General features: G+C 36.3%; 1 protein-coding gene across 2 annotated transcripts in view; it reads left to right on the top strand.

Annotated features, from left to right (window-relative positions):
• The window catches only part of SP4 (Sp4 transcription factor), an 82,003-nt gene that overhangs the window by 22,433 nt on the left and 35,459 nt on the right, over window positions 1-24,111 (top strand). The gene's annotated exons all lie outside the window — the stretch shown is intronic.

Raw genomic sequence — 24,111 nt, 5'->3', positions numbered from 1 at the left:
AAGAAAAGCATGAGAGGTGGCTTTAAGTTGGTTCTCCATACTGATACTGATAGTATATCATACTCCATACTGATACTAGTGATAGTTCTCCATTACCTTAGAAAACTGAACAAAGTGTAATTATGTTGGAAGGTGAAATTTAGGTTAAATTAAGGAAGTATATTAAGTAATTGAACAAGGTATAACTTATTGAGGAAGGTTGTTGAATCTCTGCCCATGAAAATCTCATATTCTTACTGTCTTCTAGCTTGTTCTAGAATTGCATGTCAGCTGCTCCCAGGGATCCTCTAATTTTCTGAATAAGAGAAGTTACATTTTTTATCAAAGAGTATAGCACTTAGCAACTTCTTTATGTATGACCTTAAGTCGTAGAGGAGTGATCTAGAATAATCTGGTTCAGGGGCGCCTGGGTAGCGCAGTCGTTAAAGCGTCTGCCTTCAGCTCAGGGCGTGATCCTGGCGTTCCGGGATCGAGTCCCACATCAGGCTCCTCCGCTGGGAGCCTGCTTCTTCCTCTCCCACTCCCCCTGCTGTGTTCCCTCTCTCGCTGTCTGTCTGTCACGTAAATAAATAAAATCTTAAAAAAAAAAAAAGAATAATCTGGTTCATTTGGATTTTCAAAAAAATTTTCCGGGGCACCTGGGTGGTGCAGTCGTTAAGTGTCTGCCTTTGGCTCAGGGTGTGATCCCGGCGTTCTGGAATCGAGCCCCACATCAGACTTCTGCGCTAGGAGCCTGCTTCTTCCTCTCCCACTCCCCCTGCTTGTGTTCCCTCTCTCGCTGGCTGTCTCTCTCTGTCAAATAAATAAATAAAATCTTAAAAAATCTTTTTTTCCATTCCCTGCCAGATTTCCCATCTACCCCTTTCTTGCCATCTACCCTTATACCTGATTTAGAGGCCTTGAGATGTTCTGTTGCCATAGCTTTCAGTTTTTGTAATGGAAAATAAACAGTTTTGAATGGGCAGTAACTAAGTTGTCCACTATACTACTTCTGATAGTACTGTGATCATCTTGGCTTCCTACAGTGTGCATAGATGGTGCCTTGCATATAGTTGGTACTTGGTAAATATTTATAGCTCTGTTGAAAAAATTGCTTTATATTTAATGATTTGATTTCATTTTCCCTAAGTATATATGGGCATTCTTTAAAATTTGTCAGTTATTTCAAGGACTGACTTTTATTTCACTTGTATACAGAAACTTCGGATTTCACGTTTTGGAATGCTTTGCCTTTTTTGTTAATTGAATAAAAGATAATCCTTTGGAAGTATTGGTAGTATTAAAAATCTCAATATTCTGTTACTGTAAAATCCTCTAATTTTATATAATGATATATATCAGTTTTAAATTGACCTTGTGTTTTATAACTGCTAATAAAAGTTAACATTAAATATTTTTTTCTTGTGTTTTAGCATTATAGTTCTTTTTGTGCAAAAATATTAGATACTCAGCTTGGCAGCTATACTCCAGATATTGTAAATCTAGTCAAAATTTACACTTTCTTGTTGAGGATTTTTTTTTTTTTTAAGATTTTGTTTACTTATTTGACAGACAGAGAGACAGCCAGTGAGAGAGGGAACACAAGCAGGGGGAGTGGGAGAGGAGGAAGCAGGCTCCCAACCGAGGAGGCTGATGCAGGGCTCGATCCCAGAACGCCGGGATCATGCCCTGAGCCAAAGGCAGCCGCTTAACGACTGAGCTACCTAGGTGCCCCTCTTGTTGAGAATTTTAAAAGCATTCACAATTCTTTTTTATATTAATTGAAACTAAAATTGTAAAGTGATACAAATCTGGTATCTTTGAAAGATCCTAACTTAAGAACTTTTTAGGCTAAGAAATAATTAAATGTAGTTTTGTTCTCTTTCAAGCTATTCTGTTAATTTATATAGTATTTACTAGGTCTAGAAATGTGTATGTTCCTTTCCTTTTCAGAATCATCAAGGGTATTCTTTGAAAATGGCAGAGTTCTTTGGTAGTGAATAGATAGATCATTGCCTGCCCAGGCTGTGATAAAGCACTTTGAATTCTTCCATGGGACAGCAGGATAGAAATATAAAATAATAAACTCCCTCATATGATAGATACAAATGTGATCCACTGTTTTTTTCTTTTCAGTAGTTCTTTTACTTTATATAATTTCTGTCTATTGCCATATATCATGGTTAAGTGCACGTATGTGGTATAATCTTAGGATCTAATCCTAGCTGTGAGCAATTACTGAAATAAACCACTAATTTAAAAAATAGTAGTAGAGGTATTATAAATTCATGGTCTTCTGGAGCTTTATTGTGATGAAGAAACTGAAAGGACAAAGTAGTTAAACTGAAGAGTTCTTAGAACTTTTTTTTTTTTAAGATTTTTTACTTATTGAGAATGCGATTTTGGGGGGTAGGGTGAGGAGCAGAGGGAGAGGGACAAGCAGAGCCTGATGTGGGGCTCGATCTCAGGTCTCTGAGACCATGACCTGAGCCAAAACCAAGAGTCAGACCCTTAACTGACAGAGCCATCCAGGCACCCCAAGAGTTCTTACAACTTTTGAAGAGAAAATATAAAGATCATTTGTTAAAAGTATTAGGCTTTGACTATACTTCTACAGTGAAGTGTATTTTTTTCCTTGTCACACAGCTTTATTTAAGTTAGTCTCTTCTGTCAAGTGCACATAGTTGTCTTAAGGTTTATTTCTGTAAGTGAGGTTTCTTTTAAAAATCAGATTGTGATTTCATGTAAGTAAATAAAACTTTTTCTTTTCCTGTGTTCTAACCTCCCCCCTCAAAATATGCCAAAATTTGTATCCAAGAAAGTCAGTGTAGCTTTAAAAAATCTTTTCCCCCACAAAGATGAGCTCATACTTTTCTCATCTACATTGAAAGTGAAAGATGACAAGAACTGAATTCCCCACAATCATACATGGGTCTGGTTTGCATGGCAGACAGTGTATGGTTTTTATATGGTTGGAATGATCCCATCCACATTTTTGGAGAAGATCTTTGGCTTGTTCATCTGCATTTGAAAGTAGGAAACTAGTATTTCCTGGTTGCTCAATTTGCTGTTTAGAGACGTAGCTTAAAATAGACATCTGTGGGGTTAGACTGATCCATGACAGCCTAACAGTGTTGGCCCAGCCTCTGTTGGCCCTGAATTACGTAACTATTTTAAGCTGTGACCTTAAGAATTGACAGGGCATACTATACCCCCATAGCACTGAGTGCCAGTTCTGTATTTCCAGGGCTGGACAGATCAGCTATAAATTTCTATGCAATTAAGGCTATCATTCTAATACTTTGGGAATTCTGATACCCCCCTGCACAAACTGCTAGCTTGCCTTGATATATAGGATTTCTTTAAAATAAATACCATTGTAGGAAAAAAAATAAAACACAAATCCTATGTTTTACCTATTTATTTTGAGCATTGCTTTTTTGAGTGAACTCCCTATAAAACAGAAAAACCTGGAGTCATTGATGATGACCATTATGAGTTTTTGCTATTTTTAGGTGGTTATTACACTGATGCCTGATTTTCCGATTGCCCATATTCTCAGCTCTTGTGTTAGGTTACTTATTTCCCCTCTTATTTTCTATTTTATCCATTTAGTAGTTAGTGTCCTTGGTTGCTGATTTTCTCTTTGTCTTATTACTTACAACCTCTCAACATCATATCTGTTTTTGTGATTATTCCTTAATTCCTACTAAGTGTAGGGTTAAGTTCCTAGAACAAAAGGGGTGGTATAAGACACACTGTTTGCTTTCTAAAAGCTTCTGTTCTAGTTGAGGAGACAGAATATTCATTAAAATTGAAGATAGTACATAGAAGTAATATGCAGTGGTATATGCTAAAAGCAGACTAAATGGTAAAGGGTTGCAGCATTGAAATTAGGAGCAGGAAAAATGAGAGCCAGTGCAGAAATGAAAGGCTTTGTGAAGCCTAGGAGGCATGAACTGGTTCTTGAGGGAAAGGAAAGTCCCCCCTCCCCCAAACAAAACACAAATAAAAAAGGAAGGCATTATAGGCTCAAGAAGCAACAGGTACAAAAGAGGAAGCTGGAATATGCTTTACATATTTAAGGAAGAATTGGTAGGCCGTTTGAGTTAGTGGAGACTTTGAGGGAAATGATAGAAAATGAAGTTGGCAAGGTTTGTAAAAGTCTGACTTTGGAATGACGTCAGACCAAGGACGGATGACAAATCATTGAAGGTGTGTGTGAATGTGTATATTTGTGGAGGGTTAGGGGAAGGGAAATTTCATGTATAAAGTGTTGTTTTAGTTTTATTACCTAGCAGACATAGGAGATACAGGAAAGCCAGTTTGGGGACCATAGACTTAGTTCAGATATCAGTGATGGGAAATCTGAACTTGGGTGTAAAGCATGTGACTCAAGAGACTTTAAGAAAACAATTGACAAGATTTAATTCATAAATATAGAGAGGAAAACAACTTTTAAAGGTAATTCTTAAGAGTTTGAGCCTAGGTCACTGAGAGAGTGATTCTACCATTAAAAGAAATGACAATGAGAAAAAGAAGGTGATGAACCTGAATTTTTATATTAAGTTTGACATCCATTAAAGTGTCCAGTTTGTATTTGGAGTGTGAATCTGAGAAGAGGGATCAGAGTCAGCATCTGGATTTGGAAGTCTTGTACATATAGGTGGTGATTGAAATTATGGCAGTGTGTGAAATTGATGAGGGAGTTAGTTTTGGGTTTGAAGTGCAGAAGGATGAGACCTAGCCTTAGGGTTACACTCAGTCATTTGGATACAAGGAGAATGTTGAGTCAAGAAAAGTGAAAACAGAGATAGGAAGAGAACAGGATGGAATGTCAACAGCTAAGAATCTCAGTATTGAATGTTGGAAAGATGATTTGGAGAGTGAGCATTGGGAAAAGTTCATGGATTTTGTTTGGATCATTTGATAAGACCTGAGAACTGTGCTGTTTAGTATGAAAGCCATCAGCCACATGTGACTATTTAAGGTAAAATCAATTATAATAAAAAATTCATTTCCTCAGTGGCACTGATCTTTCTTTCTTTCTTTCTTTCTTTCTTTCTTTCTTTCTTTCTTTTTTTTTTTTATTCTTTCAACATTTTATTTAACTTCAAGTTAGTTAACATATAGTGAGTATTCATTTCAGGGGTAGAATTTAGTGTTTTGTCATTTGCATGTGACACCCAGTGCTCATCACAACAAGCGTCCTCATTGATGCTCATCACCCATTAACCCCATCACCCACCCTCCACCCCTCCAGCAACCCTCAGTTTGTTCCTTATAGTTAAGGGTCTCTTATGGTTTGCCTCCCTCACTGTTTTTTATCTTATTTTATTTTTCCTTCCCTTCCCCTGTATTCATCTGTTTTGTTTCTTAAATTCCACGTATGAGGGATGCTTGGGTAGCTCAGTTGGTTAGGCATCTGCCTTTGGCTCAGGTCTGATCCCAGGATCCTGGATCGAGTCCTGCATCAGGCTCCTTGCTCAGTAGGGAGCCACCTTCTCCCTCTGCCTGCTTCTCCCCCTCCCCCACTGGTGCTCTCTTTCTCACTCTGTGTCTCTCGAATGTATAAATAAAAATGTTTAAAAAAATTCCACATAAGAGTGAGATCATATGGTATTTGTCTTTCTCTGACTGACTTATTTCGCTTAACATAAATGGCAAGATTTCATTCTTTTTGATGGCTGAGTAATATTCATAAATATATATAAACACATCTTGATACATTCATTAGTCGATGGACATTTGTGTTCTTTCCATATTTTGGCTATAGTGGATAATGCTGCTACAAACATTGGGGTGCATGTGACCACTGTTTTTGTATCCTTTGGATAAATACCTACTAGTATAATTGCTGGGTCGTAGGGTAGTTCTATGTTTAACTTTTTTTTTTTTTTTTTTAAGATTTTATTTATTCATTCAACAGAGAGAGAGACAGCCAGAGAGAGAGGGAACACAAGCAGGGGGAACGGGAGAGGAAGAAGCAGGCTCCCAGTGGAGGAGCCTGACGTGGGGCTCGATCCCAGAACGCCCGGATCACGCCCTGAGCCAAAGGCAGACGCTTAACGACTGAGCCACCCAGGTGCCCCTCTATGTTTAACTTTTTGAGGAACCTTCATACTGTTTCCCAGACTGGCTGCACCAGTTTGCATTCCCACCAACAGTATAAGAGGGTTCCCCGGCATTGACCACATTTCAGTAGCTAATAGCCACATGTGGCTAGAAGCTGCAATATTGGACAGCCCTGATTCAGAATATTTTCATTCTTGTAGAAAGTTCTATAGGATAGAACTTACTTTATAAAATTTAGGGAATGCTACAGCAAAACTGAAAGCACTTATGTGAATGAATGGTGAAAATACTGACTTGGCAAGTATAGGATACATTTGGAAAAGTTTGATAAAAACAGGAAGAGGATAGTATCTTGGGAGTGGATAAAGGCTTTTTAAGACTATAATTTATGTTTATTCATATCGTAAGTATTTATTGAGGACCTATTATTTACCAAGTACTGTGTTAGGTATAGATACCACAACACTTAAGAAGTTACTAAGGAGTATATAGGCATATAATTGGAGNNNNAATGTTGGGAGTTAGAAATCAGGCGAGTTATGATAATACTGTGATAATGCTTTAAACAGCAGGACCCATCTTCTGTGGAAACATACAAGTGTACTCTATAATCAGATGAGGGAATTTGTGAGGAAGATTTCCTCGAGGAGGTGATTGATACAGGATAGCTCAGGTAGGAAGACTAGAAATTAGCCAGGTTGGCGAGAAAGGATATTGCACGCAAAAGGTCAGAGTCATGTAATAGCAAGATGTGATCAGGGAAGGGAACACAGTTTTATGTGTTCAGACCAAGAGTTCATGTGTTGTAGTCATGGTGGCAAGCACCACGTGATGGGAGATCTTCCTTTGCCATGATAAGGAATTTAAATGGTATTCTGAAAGCAGTGGGAAACCTTCAAAGGACCTTAAGAAGTGGAATATCATGGTCAAATCTGCATTTTGGATTGTACAGTTTGGACATGGATGGGAGGAAGCTAATCTAGTTTCAAGGAGGTTGGTTGGTTCAGTAGGAACATAGAGGAGAGGAAAGGACTACAGAGAGAGTCGAGACTAAGAGAACAAATGGGTATGTTTTCTGAGGCAGTGGTAGGAGATGAAATTGTATTATTTCCTGAGGCATTTCTGAGGAGAATTGCCACTCAATGTGACAAAAGTTCAGAGAGGCAAGAGATTAGCAAAGGATGCCAAAAGAAGTCAGGAGGGTTGCTGGATTGAGAGTGTGTGTCCAGTCAAATGACAATAGAAACAAAGTGAGGATGAAGTTCAAGAGTATTGGGAGAGAAGATGGCAGAAGGTTAAATGATCGTGGTCAGAGATGAGGCAGTACTGAACTTGACTTCTTGAGGTGGAGTCTAATTGGTGACAAAGTTTGAGCTGGGGCTCTGTGTGTTGAGAGACATCTGGAGCGTAGAACCGATTTTCCTTCCCAACTTGCTTTTCCTCCTGAGTTACTTTGTCTCAGTTGAAGTGCTCATTCTCTTCCTTGTGATCCAGACCGGAATTCTTACAGACTGATTTGATCTTCATAACAGTGATTTTAAATGAAATTTTTAGTTTTAGGCCTGAATCCTGCAATTAGACATTGATTCGAGTCTTGGTTTTGCCGTTTAAATCTTGATCAAGTGTTTCTCTAGATATGAGTGCCGTCTCTAAAATGGCAATAATGTTGCTTTAGTGGGATAACGTATGTAAAGTGCTTTGCACAGTGCTTAGAACACAGAAAAGTTTTCACTAAGTGTTAGCAGCTATTTATCATTATTATAATTATTCTTATATCTAGTTCGTTCTTTCTCTTGTCAGTGTTCTTTTTCAGGGCCTCATTATCTAGAAGGTAGAATAGCTTCTTAACTGGCTTCTCTGCCTCTAGGTTTTCTGTCACATACTTGACATTCCAGAATTTTCCTAAAACCCAGATTTGATCATGTACTCTTTTTCCTTTCCTCAAAACGTTCCTAGGTTTCCAGTTGTAGACTTCTCAAGTTATTAACCTTTTATACATTTCATTTTCAAGAAGTGAAAGAGCCTAATGTAGAGTAAAGTTTGTGATAGAGGCTCTATCCGTTCAGGATGGTCTATGGTAACTCAGTTTACCTCTGAAGAACTGAAACAAGCTTCAAATCTTTAAAAACTATTAAAATTCCTTATAGAAGTAGTCAGATTTTCCTTTGATTTTTTTTTTTCTTCCACCTTCTTAAGTGGGTATGGTTCAATAAAGAATGAATGAGATGCTAGGAAATTGGATTTTTTTTTTTTTAATATTGCAATTTAAAGGAAATCTTCAGATCCTTCTGGGTCAGTTGTTTGCTTCTTTGGAAGTGTTTCTGTAACGTAAGCTTTTCCCTATGTAGACAGAGTAGAGAAGAGTTGACCCTTAATCTGGATTAAGGCCAGAATAAATAGAAATAACTGGGAGTTGAAGACAAGTGTATCTCTTTGTCTTGACTGAGCTTTTCTCCCCAACTCCTGCCTCATTCATCTATGTATTCCTCACCTATGGGAGGTACTCAGTAAACACTTATTATAGTAAGTTGAACTGAATGCATGGAGTGGAGCTGCTTTATATGTTGGATTATTTGTGTGTCAACCTTCTAAATTCTGAAGAGGGAAAATACAAATTGAGTCTTTTTGTTTGTGTGCCGGTTATTAACTTGTAACCCTAAGAACTGCCTAATATTCTATAATCAAGTAATTTTAGAGGAAAATGTGATTTTTTGGAAAATGTGAATTTTTATTACAAACTAACATCAGATTTTTTATCATTAAAAAATCATTATCAGTGGTAGATTGTAGGAATAGTACTGCTACAAGTAAATACAAGAAAATACGTAAGGTGTTCTGTGGAACATGAGCTTTAGGACATGAGTGGGACATACTTAACTACTTAAATTTATTTAAAAGCAGTGTCACATTTTTTAAATTAGGCATTTAGGGAGGTCTTTTAACTTTCTCATGACACTAGGGTATTGCTAGTCCCTGAGGCATTGATTTGAGTGTCTCTACCATTGTTTTCCCAGAGTTCTTATGCAGGCACATTGAATCCTTATAACTCAGTATGTATTTTGTATATTTCTGCATAACTTGCAAACTATTTATACTTGCTCATATAAACTTTAAAACTTGTCAGCCTGCTTTTAAACTAATTTATTATTATTGCATTGTTGAAGAGTGTGTGTGTGTGTGTGTGTGTGCGCGCGCGCACATGCATGTAACTATTTGTAGTTAAAATTATTAGGTATTTTTCCTCTTTTAGAGTATGGCTTCCTAAAGTGTTCTGTGATGGAGTCAAATAGTCTATGATTTATTTGGTAGCTTTGAAATTTCAAGAACTGGTGTTCAGGTTCAGATCCTAGAGAAATTGATTTATAAAATCAGGATTGACAAGAGGCTGATTTATAAAGTAGAATACTGTTTTTTCTTTCTAATATAAGCTAAGAGGTAAATCTCTCCAATTACTGGAATGCTGATAATCTATTCCTGGTGTCAAGTACCTGAGAAACCAAGTAATAATCAGAATTAGTTGGTGAGCATAGAATCAGAGCATTAGGGGATAGACAGTCTTTTGGAGAAATAACCTGTCTCAGCAGGTTATGTGTGAAATATGTGGAAGTGCTTAACACAGTGCCTGACGTGGTTATGATTTTCCTTGGGATTGAAGCTGGATCCATCTTTCTACATCTAATAACTAGAATATTGTTGCATTCCAGTTAGTCTTACTTGAATGATTGTTCTAGATAAACTGTAATAAATTCTTCTTAGTGTTTTTTCCCATATTCTATACCAAACATTAAAAATGTCATTAGATTTCCTCAAGAAGAAAATCTTAAAATTAAACTTAAGTTATAATGTCACGTATGAAATTCTGTAGGAAAAATTATTTTCACATTTACTGTTTTAATCTAATGTTTCTTCTTGTCAGAAGCAGTTTTACATGCTGATGTTTTTTTAGCAGTGTCCTCAAATCTTGGTGTGACATTTCTGGGAAATATACAATCTCCTGCAATGACTGGGCTGCTTTTATTATTTACTTATTTATTGAGGTATAGTTGACACGATGTTACATTAGTTTCAGTTGTACAACTAGGTGATTACTACAGCTCTCTAGATAACTCTGTACATTACCCCATGCTCACCACAACTGTAGCTACCATCTGTCACCATGCGACGCTATTACAGTGCCATTGACCATATTCCCTATGCTCTATCTTTCATCCCCATGGCTTATTCTATAACTGGAAGCCTGTACCTCCCACTCTCCTTCACCCATTTTGCCAATCTCTCCATCCCCCTCCCTTCTGGCAACCACCAGTTTGTTCTCTGTATTCATGGATACACTGCTTTTTTTTCCCCTTAAGCATTTTAGATAGATCTCAGATCAAATCATAACCATCTCAAACCATATCAATACAGTGTGTTTTGAGCAAACTTAGCTGTGAGCTTTTGGCAGTTTCCCTGGGTGAACTTTTGCCAGTGTGTGTCTGGTTGGGTTTTGTTTTTTTAATACTTCTCTGTTTATGTTTTATTCATGTTGTTTTGAAAGACACTGATCTCCAAAACAGAAAATAGGAAGAAAATATTAGAATTTATTTTTCTAATCAAATAACTGCAAATGTCTGCTTCTTGTGTTATTTTATAGTGTATGCATTGATATGCAGTTATTATAAGCATGTAAGCAATAAATAAATTAGGTTGTAAAGTTAAGGTATTTTTACTAATGGGGTTTATACAGTAAAGAAAGTTTGGAGTCCACTGGTGTTTGTTTTCTTAAAATCAGCATTCTCTGTGCTTGCTTCTTAATTCTTAAATGTCCCTCCAAGTGTATCTATTCTGTTAGGAATATGTTAGTTCTTCCTTAAACTTTATTGAATTTGACAGGTATCAAATCATTCATGAAGTTTAGGCTACATTTTCAAAAATGTCCACATCTGCTCTTCATGGCCCACATCTGCTCTTCATGAATAATGGCAACTTCTCTGGGACTTTAAATGGGAAGAAAAAAGCTTAAGTACCACCGACCACCCCTCATCAGTAGCAGACTCTAAGTGACTGGAGTTGCCTTTACTTCCTGGTTCAAGGTTCAATAGAGCAGCATCTTCAAGAATCAGAATTGATAGGCAGTGTATGGTGACTAACATAAAATAATAAATATTATAAAAAAAATTGATAGGCAGATTTTGCCTATGTATAACTCTGAGATATTTGCTCTAGAAACGCAGCCTACTGTATATTAGGCATTGTTGAATTTATGATCCTTAATTTTAAGAGCTATTTGGCTTGTAAAACAAGCTTGACCTAGTCACTTTTTTAATAAAAGATAATGAAAACCCCACATCTTAAATTTATGCATATTTTTGGTCAAAGCAACTTTCCTATCTAAGTAAAGGTCATATTAGCACACTGATTTAATCATGTTTATAATGTAATGTAGAAGATATGATAGATCTTCTACAGGTCTTATTTAAAAATGATGAATAGAACTTCCATATTCCGTTCCATTCAGAGCAATTGGCAGTGTTGTATCTATAATGTGGATTTGAACCCATTAATTTCCTACTTAAAACCATTTATAACTCTTTTGCCTCCAAAGCCCAAATAATATCTCTGGTTCCTAGAGAGGATGGTATAGCCTATAGAAGAGTGGAGGGCTCGGGATTTAGGCTGACTTCGGTTCACACCTTGGCTTTGCTACGTGATAGTGAAGTTTATATAACCTCTCAGAGCCTTAGGAGAGAGCATTAGATGACAAAATTTAAGTGTAAACTAGTTGAGTACAGTTCTGGCCATTTAGTAAATTCAAAAAACATAAGTAATTATTATATGGCAGGCATTGTCTGAGTTGGGGATGGGAGGGATGGGCGTGATACCTTAATAAGAACCCACTCCTCACCTATCCCCAAAAGTCACTGCTTTAAGAAATTGAATAAGGTCCTTCTTGATCTGTCCCTCCAACTCTATCTTGAGCTCCTCATTTCCTTCAACTTTATTCTCTGGCAGTATGCTGTCTCAGAGTTATGCCTTTAAATATAGTCTTTCCATGGCCTTTCTGTTTGCCTGTACTCTTTCCACCCGTCAGTGGTTTCTTCTCTTCCATGCAGCCTTCATGTTTCTTCCTGACAGTGAATTGCTTTCTTCTGTACTACTTAAGCATTTTATGCTTTTTGTTGTTGTTATATGTATTATAACTTCTTGCTTGTCTCCCCTACTTACTCAGGGCTTACTCATCTTTATTTACCCAGCGGTGTTAAGCACACAGCAGGTACTCAGGAAATGTTTGTTGAATGAATAAATCTCACTTGTACCCTAAGTTCTCATTCAAAGATCTAAGACTTATAAAAATCTGCATGGCTGTTATTAGTTATTTGTACTTAATAAATTATGCAATTTCGAATGTATTGAAGTTAACATTCCTCTTGAGTGTTCGTCTTATTGCAGACATTGTGCTAAGTGTGTTACATACATTATTTCAATTAATTCCCACCACTCCCAGGTCCTCAAAAAAAGAAACTATAAAGAGAATTAGAACTCAAAGACAGGTCTGCCTGACTCCAAAGCTTTGTTAAATTTATATGCTCTGCTAGACTGTCTGTTGTGCCTACTCAGAAACTCAGTATTGGTTTAAAAATTTTACGTGTTCCATGATGTGTAAATAGTCTCGGAACTCATTGGCTAATATAGTTCATCTTCATTTAAAGAATGCAGAGAGCACTAAGTTATTTCTTAATATTCTCAAGTTATAGTTCTCCTGTAGAAAACACTTGTTACAGCTCTTGAATAAAGTAAAGAAGTATTTTGTAATTAATGAGCATAATTTTCAAACTTAGGATATTATTCTTTGTATTGCCACTGTACTATGGAATCTGTCCAACTCATTTGTCAAAGCCCATTCCCAAATTTATATTGCTCTCTTTGTAAAGGCTTTAATTCAGTCATGTAGTTTTTGTTTTTGTTTTTGTTTTTTTTGATGGAGACTCATGTAGTTTTTTATGGGTATCATACAGATGTACCGTATTTTAATTTTTGTACTTTAATTTTGGTTATAGTTGTTCATAATGGTAAGACTATATGAGAGCCATGAACGTTAGTTATTTGGGAGCTCAGTTTAATCAAAGTTTCTTAACCTCAGCACTATCGACATTTTAGGCCAGATATTCTTTGATTTGGGGGTTTGTCCTGTATATGGTAAGACATTTAGCAGCATCTCTGGCCTCTACTTGCTAAATACTAGTAATGATCCACCAAGTTGCGACAACCAAAGTATCTCCAGACATTGCCAGATATCCCCTAGAAGACAAAATTACCTCCAGTTGCAGACCACTATTTTGAAGAGATTTAGAACCAAAAAAGTACCTTTTTTTTCTAGTTACCCCGTTTAGAACAGTTTTATTGAGGTATGATTCATATACAATACAGGCAGTTAAAGATTACATTCAGTGGTTTTTAGTATATTTACAGAGTTGTGCAACCATCACCACAATCTAATTTTAGGACATTTTCCTAACCTCATAAAGAAACCCCAGATATATTAGCAGTCACTTCCCATTTCTCCCTCCTGTCCTCCAGTCCTAGACATTCCTGGTTTTCTTTTTTATGTTTAGGAATATGCACTCTCCTTGTCTGTTTTAAGTCATTATAAAGCAAACCAACTTTTCTTTCAGAGTGTATTTATTGAAAATCATTTGAAATGTACAGAGACTTCTATTTTTTCCTATGTATACTGTTAGATGCCCTTAGATTTGTTTAGGTAGACTTGAAGTTTAATGTCTAGAGGGGATAAACCTAATTAGGCTGAGTTAAGAATCATTTTAGTAGTATTCAGAAAAGTAAGAAGTCTTCCTGGTCCTCCATGGCAAGTTTTATGTTATAGAAATAAACAGTTTTGTTTTTCCTGATCAGTTCTAGTAGATAAACATTCCAAGTCCATTTGTAAAAAAACGCAACTATGAAACGCATATACCTAAAATAGCATCGTGAACCTGTTGCTTCACTATTCTTGAGTAGATTATTTTCAGTGAATTGGTAGTTGGGTTAATTTTTTTAAGAGGTAGATAGTTCCCTTTGTTTTTCAAATTTGTGGGTCTGTTTTACCTCACAGAAATGTTACCTGGTACTCACTATAAGAAAAAAGCATGTAAAACATTTTTTCCCCATAAGAAGTAAGGGCCAGTTGGATTATTTTGAGTTTATGTCTTATCAGTAATGTGGAAATATTAATAACTACCCTATTTACCTCAAAGGGTTGGTATGAAATGCTAAAAGAATCAAATCAGTAATAGTTGAAGGAAGTGGACGGTAAGATTGTACCTTCATTTTCTGTCATTTCTACTTTCCCCTCATGTTCCTATTATGTTTAAATGTTATTAAAGGATCATAATTTTTTAAAATGTCATTTATAGCCGACTTCACAGGGGTTGACCAAGCCGTATTTCCTTTGGTTTTCATGTGTATGGTTACAATTTATATGAAATATTTTCAACAAATACGACAAAGGGTCCTTAATAAATAGAACTACACAAAAGGAAAGACCTGAGTCCTAGTAGACAAATGGCAAAGGACATGAACACTTAATTCACAAAGAGCATTCAAGTGGCCAATTCAACTCCATTAGGAAATTTTAAAAATGCAGATAAAAGCAATAATGAAATACCGTATTGGGTTTACGAATTACCAATTTTTTTCCTTTTAAAATAAATCTTTAATATGTTAGTAATACATGGAAACATTTTCCTTTTTTTTTTTTTTTTTTTAAAGTGCACCTAGTATAAGTAAAGCTAAAAAAGCTCCTGCTGATTACATTCCATTCTTCAGGTCCCCTTTTTGAAATAAGCACTCTTAATCAGTTTGTTACATGTCTTTCAGACCTTTTCCCGTTTATTACGTGTGAATATCATTTAGGAAATCTGTAATGCTTGTGAAGTAAACATCGGAAACTTTGTTTCACTCAATCGTATTTTTTTCAAGGTCTGTCTTAGGTTTGTATGTAAAGATTTTTCTCACTCTTTTTAACTACTACACAACATTGCTATTGTATAACTATTTTAGTTATTCAGTATTCCCCAGTTCATAGCTGTTTAGGTAGTTTCTGATTTTTTACTATTCTAAACACTGATACAATGTATTTATCTTTTCATAGTCTGTGGAAAAAGTAAAGTTAAGCCAAAAGGGATTGCTACAGGGTTGCTGGTGAGGGAAGGCTGTAACTGTTATAAGTAGAGCAGTCTGGGTATAGGACACATTGAGAAGGTGATACTAGAATAAGAACTTGAAAGAAGTAAGAACGTTGAACATATATGTGCTGAGGAAAGACCATTCTAGGCAGAAAGAACAGAGTTGAAGGGCTCTAAATTGGGATTATGTCTAGTGTGTTGAAGGAGTGGTAAGGAGGCCAGCATGGTTGAAGTTCAGTGAGCCAGAGGATATTAAAGAGGTGATGGGTGGCCGGTTTATATGTAGGACCTTGTAGGTGATTATAAGGCCTTTGGCATTTACTTTGAATACAGTAGGATGCCAGTGTAGGATTTTAGGCAGAGAAGCAACGCTATCTTTCTGGGAACTATGTTAAGAAAGAATTTATAGAGTAGGGCAGTGGTGGCAGTTAACAGTTACAGTAGTCAAGCAGAAGAAAAGCTTGAACTAACTTAAGGTTGGACTAAGGTGCAGGTAGTGGAGGTGGTGGAGAAATGCTTGCATCCTGGATCTGTTTTGAAAGAGCGCTCAGCACGATAGGGAATAAAGTATGAAAGACAGGAATCAAGAATAAGGATTATTCCACAGGTTTTGATCTAAGCAAAGGTGGAATTACATAGGTGTAGTTAGTTGTATCTTTTTCTTAAGAAATATAAAATTCTGATAATGGTCATATTTATCATTATTTTCCTTTGTCTTTGTTTTAGAATCTTCTTTAAGAGAACGTTGTAGTTCTTCTGTATTTTCTTCTAATATTTTCTGATTGTAGTTTTGTTTTGCTTTTAATTTAGTTGTTTTTTTTTAATAGCTGTTTGCAGTTTACTTTTGTGAATGGTGTAAGATTGAGATCTGAGCTTCCTCACCTCACCCCCACCCCCAAAGCACACTCACATAGCCAGTAGTCCCAAGCCAAAGCAAATCATTTTCTTTTCCCTCTGATTTAAGATATCATTTTTATCATATATTAAAATCTCATGTAGACATGAATCTATTTTAGACCCTGTATTCTAGTTGTTAATTCTTTCTAAGCCATTATTACATTGTTTTTAATTACTATAGCTTTGTAATATATTTTTATTCTACTATTTTACTTTTTGAGAATTGTCTTGCCTGATCTCCTGATCTTTCACATGTTGAATCAGCTAGTAGAGTTCCATGGAAAATTTATTAATTAATTTATGATTGCGTTTTTATGAGTTGATTTTAGAAAAATTAACACATTTATAATAAGGATTCTTTCCCTATAAGAACATCTGTTTCTTTCTATTCAGGTGTTGCCTTATGTCCTTTATGTCTTCTTCCTCAAGGCTTACACATTTCTTTTTTTTAATTTATTTAAATTCAGTTAATTAACATATGGTATGTTATTAGTTTCAGAGATAGAGTTCAGTGATTCGTCAGTTGCATATAACACCCAGTGCTCATTAAATCCCGTGCCCTCCTTAATGCCCATCACCCAGTTACCCCATCCCCCACCTCCCTCCCCTTCAGCAACCCTCAGTTTGCTTCCTATGATTAAGAGTCTCTTATGTTTGCCTCCCTCTCTGTTTTCATCTTATTTTATTTTTCTTTCCCTTCCCTTATGTTCATCTGTTTTGTTTCTTAAATTCCACATATCAGTGAAGCCATGTGGTATTTGTCTTTCTCTGACTGATTTACTTCACTTAGCGTAATGCCCTCTAGTTCTATCCATGTCATTGCAAATGGCAAGATTTCATTCTTTTTGATGGCTGAGTAATATTCCATTGTCTATATCTACCACATCTTCTTTATCCATTCATCTGTTGATAGACATCTGGACTCTTTCCATAGTTTGGCTATTGTGGACATTGCTGCTATAAACATTGGGATGCAGGTGCCCATTCGGATCACTACATTTGTGACAGTGGGGTAAATACCCAGTAGTGCAATTGCTGGGTCATAGGGTAGCTCTATTTTTAGCTTTTTGAGGAACCTCCATACTGTTTTCCAGAGTGGCTGCATCAGCTTGCATTCCCACCAACAATGTAAGATGGTTCCCCTTTCTCCGCACGAGACTTGCACATTTCCAATTAGATTGATTCTTGGGTATTCATGGTTATTGTTGCTATAAAAATGGAGTATTTTTTCTTTTATTTTTTTGAATTGATCATTGCTGTTATAGAAGAAAGGTGTTGATTTTTTATGTTGATCTTGTATTTGGCCATGTTGCTTAAATGTCTTATTTGTTCTAATAATTTGTTGATTTTCTAGAGTTTCTTTTCTCATATAGATTTGTTATTTCTTATCGCATTGACTTGCACCTTCACGATGTATAGTATATTAAAGGCAAGAGTAGGAATCACTTATGTTAAAAACCATGGTGAGATACCAATTTTTTGTCTATTAATTTTTTAAAAATCTTACTGAATTTCTCTTGTGCATGAGATGCAAAAGTACTCTTGTATGCTTCTAGTGGAAATTTAAATGAATGCAGCTCTTTATATGTGTTCCTATGATTTTTAAATGTGTATATAAATTCTTAAGAGTGTTTCCATATCCTTTGACCTAGTAATCTCACTTCCGGGCCTCTATCTCTTGGAATTAATAAGAACAAATATGTTTGTTCAAGTTGTTCCTTATTTATGTTGCTTATAGGTTACTTACGTGTTTCAAAATAACCTTAATGTCTAATACTAGGGTAATGGTTTTGTAAGTTCTGGCATGTGTGTATGGTGGAATATTACATAATCAATATACTATGTTAAAAGAATTTATAATAACGTGGAAGTACTTACTAAATAAGTAAAAAAGAACAATACAACAGAATTGTTTATGTAGTAGAGGTGCATCGTTATCAAAATGCAGAACAGATTAGAAGCAGATACACCAAAATGGTAATAGTAATAATCTGTGGATAATGAATATATGGATGATTTTATTTTCTCCTTAGTATTTTTCTGTGGTGAGTATGCATTGTTAAAATCAGAAGAAGAAACTTAAAGTGTATATATCTGAAATATTAAGCTATATTTACCCTCTTTGAAATATGTGGAAAGGAAGAAATCTTAGCCTATTTCATTAAATGTCAAAATTGATCATAATTATTTTTTAAAGTATACTCTATTATACTCTTCAAAAAAAGGTTTTGCTGAATGTGGGTAACACCTTTCATAGGATAAAGCATATATGTGAGAGAAAAGAAACACAGCAGTTTCAGTGGCAGGTTGTGACTTATACTTTGGGATGCATTACTGCCTTGCCATCTGTGTTACAGGTCTTTTGCAAGCTAGGTATCATCTAGTAGCCTTGTGGCCTACTTTAATAAGAAAGCTTACTGTGTTTATATGGATTTTAGATTGCCATTTGCTTTATTTAAGAAACATTCATTGAGTACTTCCAGTGTGCCAGGAACTTTGCTAGCCAAAGGACATAAAACCACACAGAGGCCCTCTGTCCTGAGCAGCTTTTGTTAGAAATAATTTGTGATTAATATTGTGGTAGAATGAGAGGGTGTCTGATAAGAGGAACCAGGAATACTCAGATTCTAATTCAACCCCCAAGGTCTCTTAGGGAGCTAAATATACTGAAACTCAAGTCAGAGTAATACATTAGTGGCTTAGGTGTAGGCCCTCTGTCTCAAAATTCAGAGAACTAGGTTAGTCTATATGGAACATGCTGTTTTTCTTTACTAGTTAAATCTACTTTCCTTTCTTCCTTTAAGTTTAAATTCAAGTCTGTTTTGAGGCAAAAGACTCCTGCTGTTGCTAAAGGAAGACTGTGCAAGAAACAGAGTTTCTCCTAAATACCCATTCTGGATGTTCTTGAGTATCTAGCGATCTAATATCATGCCACCTACCAACCAACTGGCCCCCGTTACCCTTGGCCCAGTTTTTGTGTTTGAAAAAGGGAGCAGAACAAAAAAGGAAATGAATAGGAAAGATGGCTTGGTTGTTCCAAGCAGCCTTGGAATGTTTTTCTTTTACCTCTGACAGCATGTAAGGAAAAGAAAAGAAAGGTCACTCTCTGTTCTATCATGATGCATAGTTACAGTACCAAAAAATCTTGAGTTATTTGTAAGATTATGTTATAAAAGAGTTTAAGTGGTAACAGAGAGGTTAGAGACTAGAGTTTCAAAAGAGCACTAATAACTTTTTCCTTCAGACATTTTAATAACTATAAATGTGTAGTTTGTTTCTATAATTATTGTCTTTCCCATTTTCACCAGCTCTATCATTGGCACAGCTTCTTATATTTTTTTAACATCTTTAATATTAATTTTTCCTTGACGAATTGAACACAAAGTCATTGCAACAAACTAGCTATTTTTCCTATGTAACAGCTTTTTCTTGTGCTTATTTTTTTAATTATAGTCCTAACTTTCGAGGGTAAATTATAAGTAAAACAGTGGTCTCACTGATGCAAATTTGTCTAGTTTATAACTCATCCTGTACCCAACTTACCCTATAAAAAAAGTGAGACTTGAGGAGAAATTTCTGTACTCATAATTTCAACTCAACACAGTGACAGCATCTGCTAGCACATGGGCCAGTCATTTGTTCTTAAGTCTTAACATACTCAGGCAACCCAGTTTTAGGAATGGAAAAAAAGGGAGGTGTATTTAGCTCCTCAGAGACAAAATATATGATCTTTTGGAAAGACAAATAAACAAGCATTTACAGTATATGTTCACCATATAGTTTGTCCATTGATGTAATAAAATTATGCACAGGATATTATGAGAAAAGAAAGAAGAGGTTTCTGACCTAGATTCAGAAAGACACCTATCAGGAAGACTTCCCAAAGGGAATGACACATGAACTGAGTTCTGTAAGATGAATTGGCTTTTGTCAGACCAACAGAGATGGAGATTTGGAATGGGAAAATATGTTGGATACTGGCTACATTAGTCAAAGGCCCAGAGACAATCAAGCATGGAACATTAGAGGAAGTAGGAGTTCAGTGTAGCTGATGTTGAGAGTGGGGATGGAGGAGGATTGCTGAGATGAAGCTATAAAAGTAAGCAAAAGCTAGATTATGAAGAGCTTTTTACTTCCTATGCCAAGAAATGTTGACTTTACTGTGAATGCACTGAAGACTCATTGACTTTTGGGGAACCAGATTTGTATCTGCATTAGGAGATTGGAAATGGCAGAACTGGCATAATGGTGATAAGGACTTGTACTAATGTATGGGCAGAAAATAGAAAAAGCTGAGATACTTTGAAGAGGTATACTCAACAAGGACTACTGATCAATAGAAGTAATACATGCAGTGGAGAGAGAATAGCTTTTGGAGTTAGCTAGACCTGAATTTAAATCCCAGCTCTGTCACTTAGGTGTTTTGTGACCTTGGGTGTTTATGTACCTCTCAGAACTTTAGTTTTCTTTCTTTCTTTTTTTTTTTTTTAAGATTTTACTTATTTATTTATGTGAGAGGGAGTGAGTGAGAAAGAGTACAAGCAGGGAAAGGAGCAGAGGGACAGGGAGAAGCAGGCTCCCTACTGAGCAAGGAGCCCGATGTTGGGCTCTATCCCAGGACTCTAGGATCACAACCTGAGCCGAAGGCAGATGTTCAACTGACTGAGGCACCCAGGCACCCCCAGAGCTTTAGTTTTCTTAACTTAAAATAGAGACAGCAGTACTCAATCCATAGGGATGTGAGGAGCAGGTAAAATAACAGGTGTAAGATACCCAGTAAATAAGTATAAAAGAATAGCTGCTATTGTGGGGGTAGAAGGAGATGAAAGAGAGTTAAGAATGGCTTCAAGCTTTCAGTTTGGGCAGTGAGAAGGAACTAGTTTAGGAAAGGGGGGTTAACTGGTCTGATTCCTAGACACATTGCCTGTGAGAAATCTGTTGGACATGTTCCCTGGCAGATGACAGTAACAGTACGACACTTGAGACATACTTAAGCAGAAGGTACAGATTTGAGAGCCATCAACTCACACGTGGTAGTAAAATTTATGAAAATACATGAGATAACCCAAGGAGAGAGTGAGAATGAGAAGAACATTCAGAAAACTGGAGAAATGGCCTAGGAAAGGTATCAGTTGGGATGGTTAGAGAAGTAGAACACCAGTGGTGAGTCGTATCAGTGAAACACAAGGAGAGCATTTCAAGGAGAGTGTAGAATTAACAGCTTCACGTGCTCTAGAGAGCTGAAAGAAGATCAAAGAGAAGAGTATCTTTGGGTTTATGAATTACGAATTATTAATTCTGTCATGATTTTAGTAGAATGATGGGTTGGACATACAATTTTAGTAGTTCAAGAAGAGAATGGGAAATGAGGAATAAAGGCAACCAGTACGGATAAGTCTTTGAAAAATATGACACAGGGGCGCCTAGCAGGCTCAGTCAATACAGCATGTGACTCTTGATCTCGAGGTTGTGAGTTTGAGTTCCATGTTGGCTATAGAGATTACTTAAAAATAAAATCTTTTTAAAAAAATAAAAATGTGATACAAACTTAGATTTAAATGCTGATAATGGCTAACAGAGAGGAAGGGGTTTCTCAGGATGTAGGGAGTTACAGCTCATTCAGTCAGGTTTTAAGAACAGAGTGGTTGATTGTGTGAAATGCAGCAGTGAGAAAATACACATTGGGTTTGGCCATAAAGGAGGAAGTCTGTGAGCCAGGAGTTAGGTCTTTGTGGTGGAGTCCTTTCAGTGCCAGACTTTGTCTGATCGGGAATGACTGAAAGTTAGTGGGCATGGAAGTGATATGATCAGAACAGCATTTAAAAATTTTCTGGCAACAGTTTGAAGGATGAGAATGGGAGGTGTGGGTCCCATGTAGTCTGGTAGAGGCATAAAGTAATAAGGACCTGGACCAGGGTGATGGTTCTGGCATCAGAAAGATAAATGAACGCAAGAGCTATTATGCTTTTACGTACCTTTTAACTTGGTTATCATATGGATGTAATTAATGGGTAAAGGAAAACTTTAGCCTAAAAGTTGACGTTTTAATGTTTCGAGCGTAGGTAATAAGGAGAGTGGTAGTTAGCATTTACCAAACAGAAACATTAGTAGTAGCAAGTTTTGAAGATGAATTAATTTTTAAACATTCCTTTATTAAGCTTATGTTATTGAGTGGCTCTTGGGTGTCGGGTAGTGTTCCACATGCTGGAGACAGCAGTGAAGACAGGCAAAATCCCTGTTCTCATGGCACTTAACATTCAGAAGTGAGGCGAAGACAAGAAAGTTAAAAAGGGCAAGATAGTTTAATCCAAGTAAGACAAAACTTGGTGATGATACAGAAATGAACTAAAGGGTACCATTTTAGATGATGTGATCAGAAATGGTATTTCTGAAGAGGAGAGTTTTGAACTTACAATATCACTAAGGAGTCAGCTGTGCAAAGATTTGGGTGCCAAGGCATTCCCACCCAAACTGGAGAGGATGTGCAGAGACCCTAAGAAGGGAATGAGCTTGATTTGTTTGAGGGCTAGAAAAAAAAGGCCAATGTGTGAGGATCAGAGTGAACAGGGGAGAGACTGATAATATTTGATGAGGTTTGAGGGTGTAGGGTTAAACTTGAGCAGGGCCTGGAAGCCTTGATAAAGAATTTGGTGGTTTATACTTGACTGGTAGCAGTGGAAATGAAAGAAAAGTAATACCGAGCTATGTTGGACTGTCTAGGACAGCTAGGTGAAGAAGTCAAGAGAGTTGTCAGGCTTAAATATATAAATTCAAATATGATTGGCTTGGTATGATTCATTGGAATAACTTGCCAAGTTGTTTAGGCACTGAACAAATAAATGTTCATAGTGTGAAGGGTTGAGGAGTCTATCAAGGAAATGGTCAAGGGATCTGAGAATGATCAGCCAGTGATCGGGGTGGGGGGGTTCCTAACACTTCTTTGACGTAATGAAGGACATCTTAAATACCATTGCAGCCTGAAAGGAATGACCTAGAGTTGTATGAACAACAGCTGGAAAAATTAAGTATTCAGAAGGTAGATAGAGGTATAAGAATTACACTTTCCATGTGCATATTGTTTTACAGATTACAAAGTCTTTAGGAAATCAACTTGATCTTCATAAAGAGCTCTCTGAAGTAGATTGGAGACAGGAATTTTAGGGAGGTCAGCATTATTAAAAGGTGAGGAAACTTGAGGATATTCAAGTACATAATCATTGAATGACATGAATTCACAACATCTGACTTTACTTGCATTGCTTTACCTATCACAGTATGTTAATGCAAAGATGATCAGAAATTTAAATTTTAGTAGAAAAACTGAAATATGTATCCTTATTAAAACAGTACAAAAGACGTATTTGTTAATTTGTATTATAGTTATTAGTACTATTCCAAAGGTTTCAGAGTGTTTTGAAGACACAGAGGAGAATGAGATTGACTTTGGCTGAGACAATCAGAGGTTTCGTTTTGTTTAGAAAATGTGTACTCTTTCCTCACTCGCTAATTTTTATTATTTTCTTGGTTGCTCTGCGTGTTTAAAGTACTACATACGCAGCTTTGAAATACGCCCTTTTATTTTACACCCAATACTCACGTGTTTATTTCTGCTGCTGTATTTTATTCTTGTGTTGCCACCCAATCCAGTGGAGACTCAGCAGTAACAGCTAACAAATGAACAATTCTGTGCCAGGCACTGTGGTAAGGGTTTTGTAAAAATTGACTTGTTTAATTCTTAACATCAACTCTCGGAGGTGGGAGCATTACTTTATAAATTGGTGTTTTCTGCTATTCCAAACCTGATGTAGAGAAAGAACCATGTTGAAAGAAAGGGTCATTATAAGGCATAGTCACTTGCACTTCAGGATCAATTTAAACCCTAAATAAAGTAGTTGGATTTTTTTGGTCACATTATGTACTACTTATCATAGTTTTCTTTAAGAGAAGAAGCCAAGTTGGTATATGTACTAACCTGAGAAGTAAAGTAAGTCTAAGCTAT

Source organism: Ursus maritimus, unplaced genomic scaffold (genome assembly GCF_017311325.1).
Source record: "Ursus maritimus isolate PB19 unplaced genomic scaffold, ASM1731132v1 scaffold_3, whole genome shotgun sequence".
Lineage (NCBI taxonomy): Eukaryota > Metazoa > Chordata > Mammalia > Carnivora > Ursidae > Ursus > Ursus maritimus.
The sequence above is the reverse complement of the archived record's forward strand: the minus strand, read 5'-3'. Positions and strand labels throughout refer to the sequence as shown.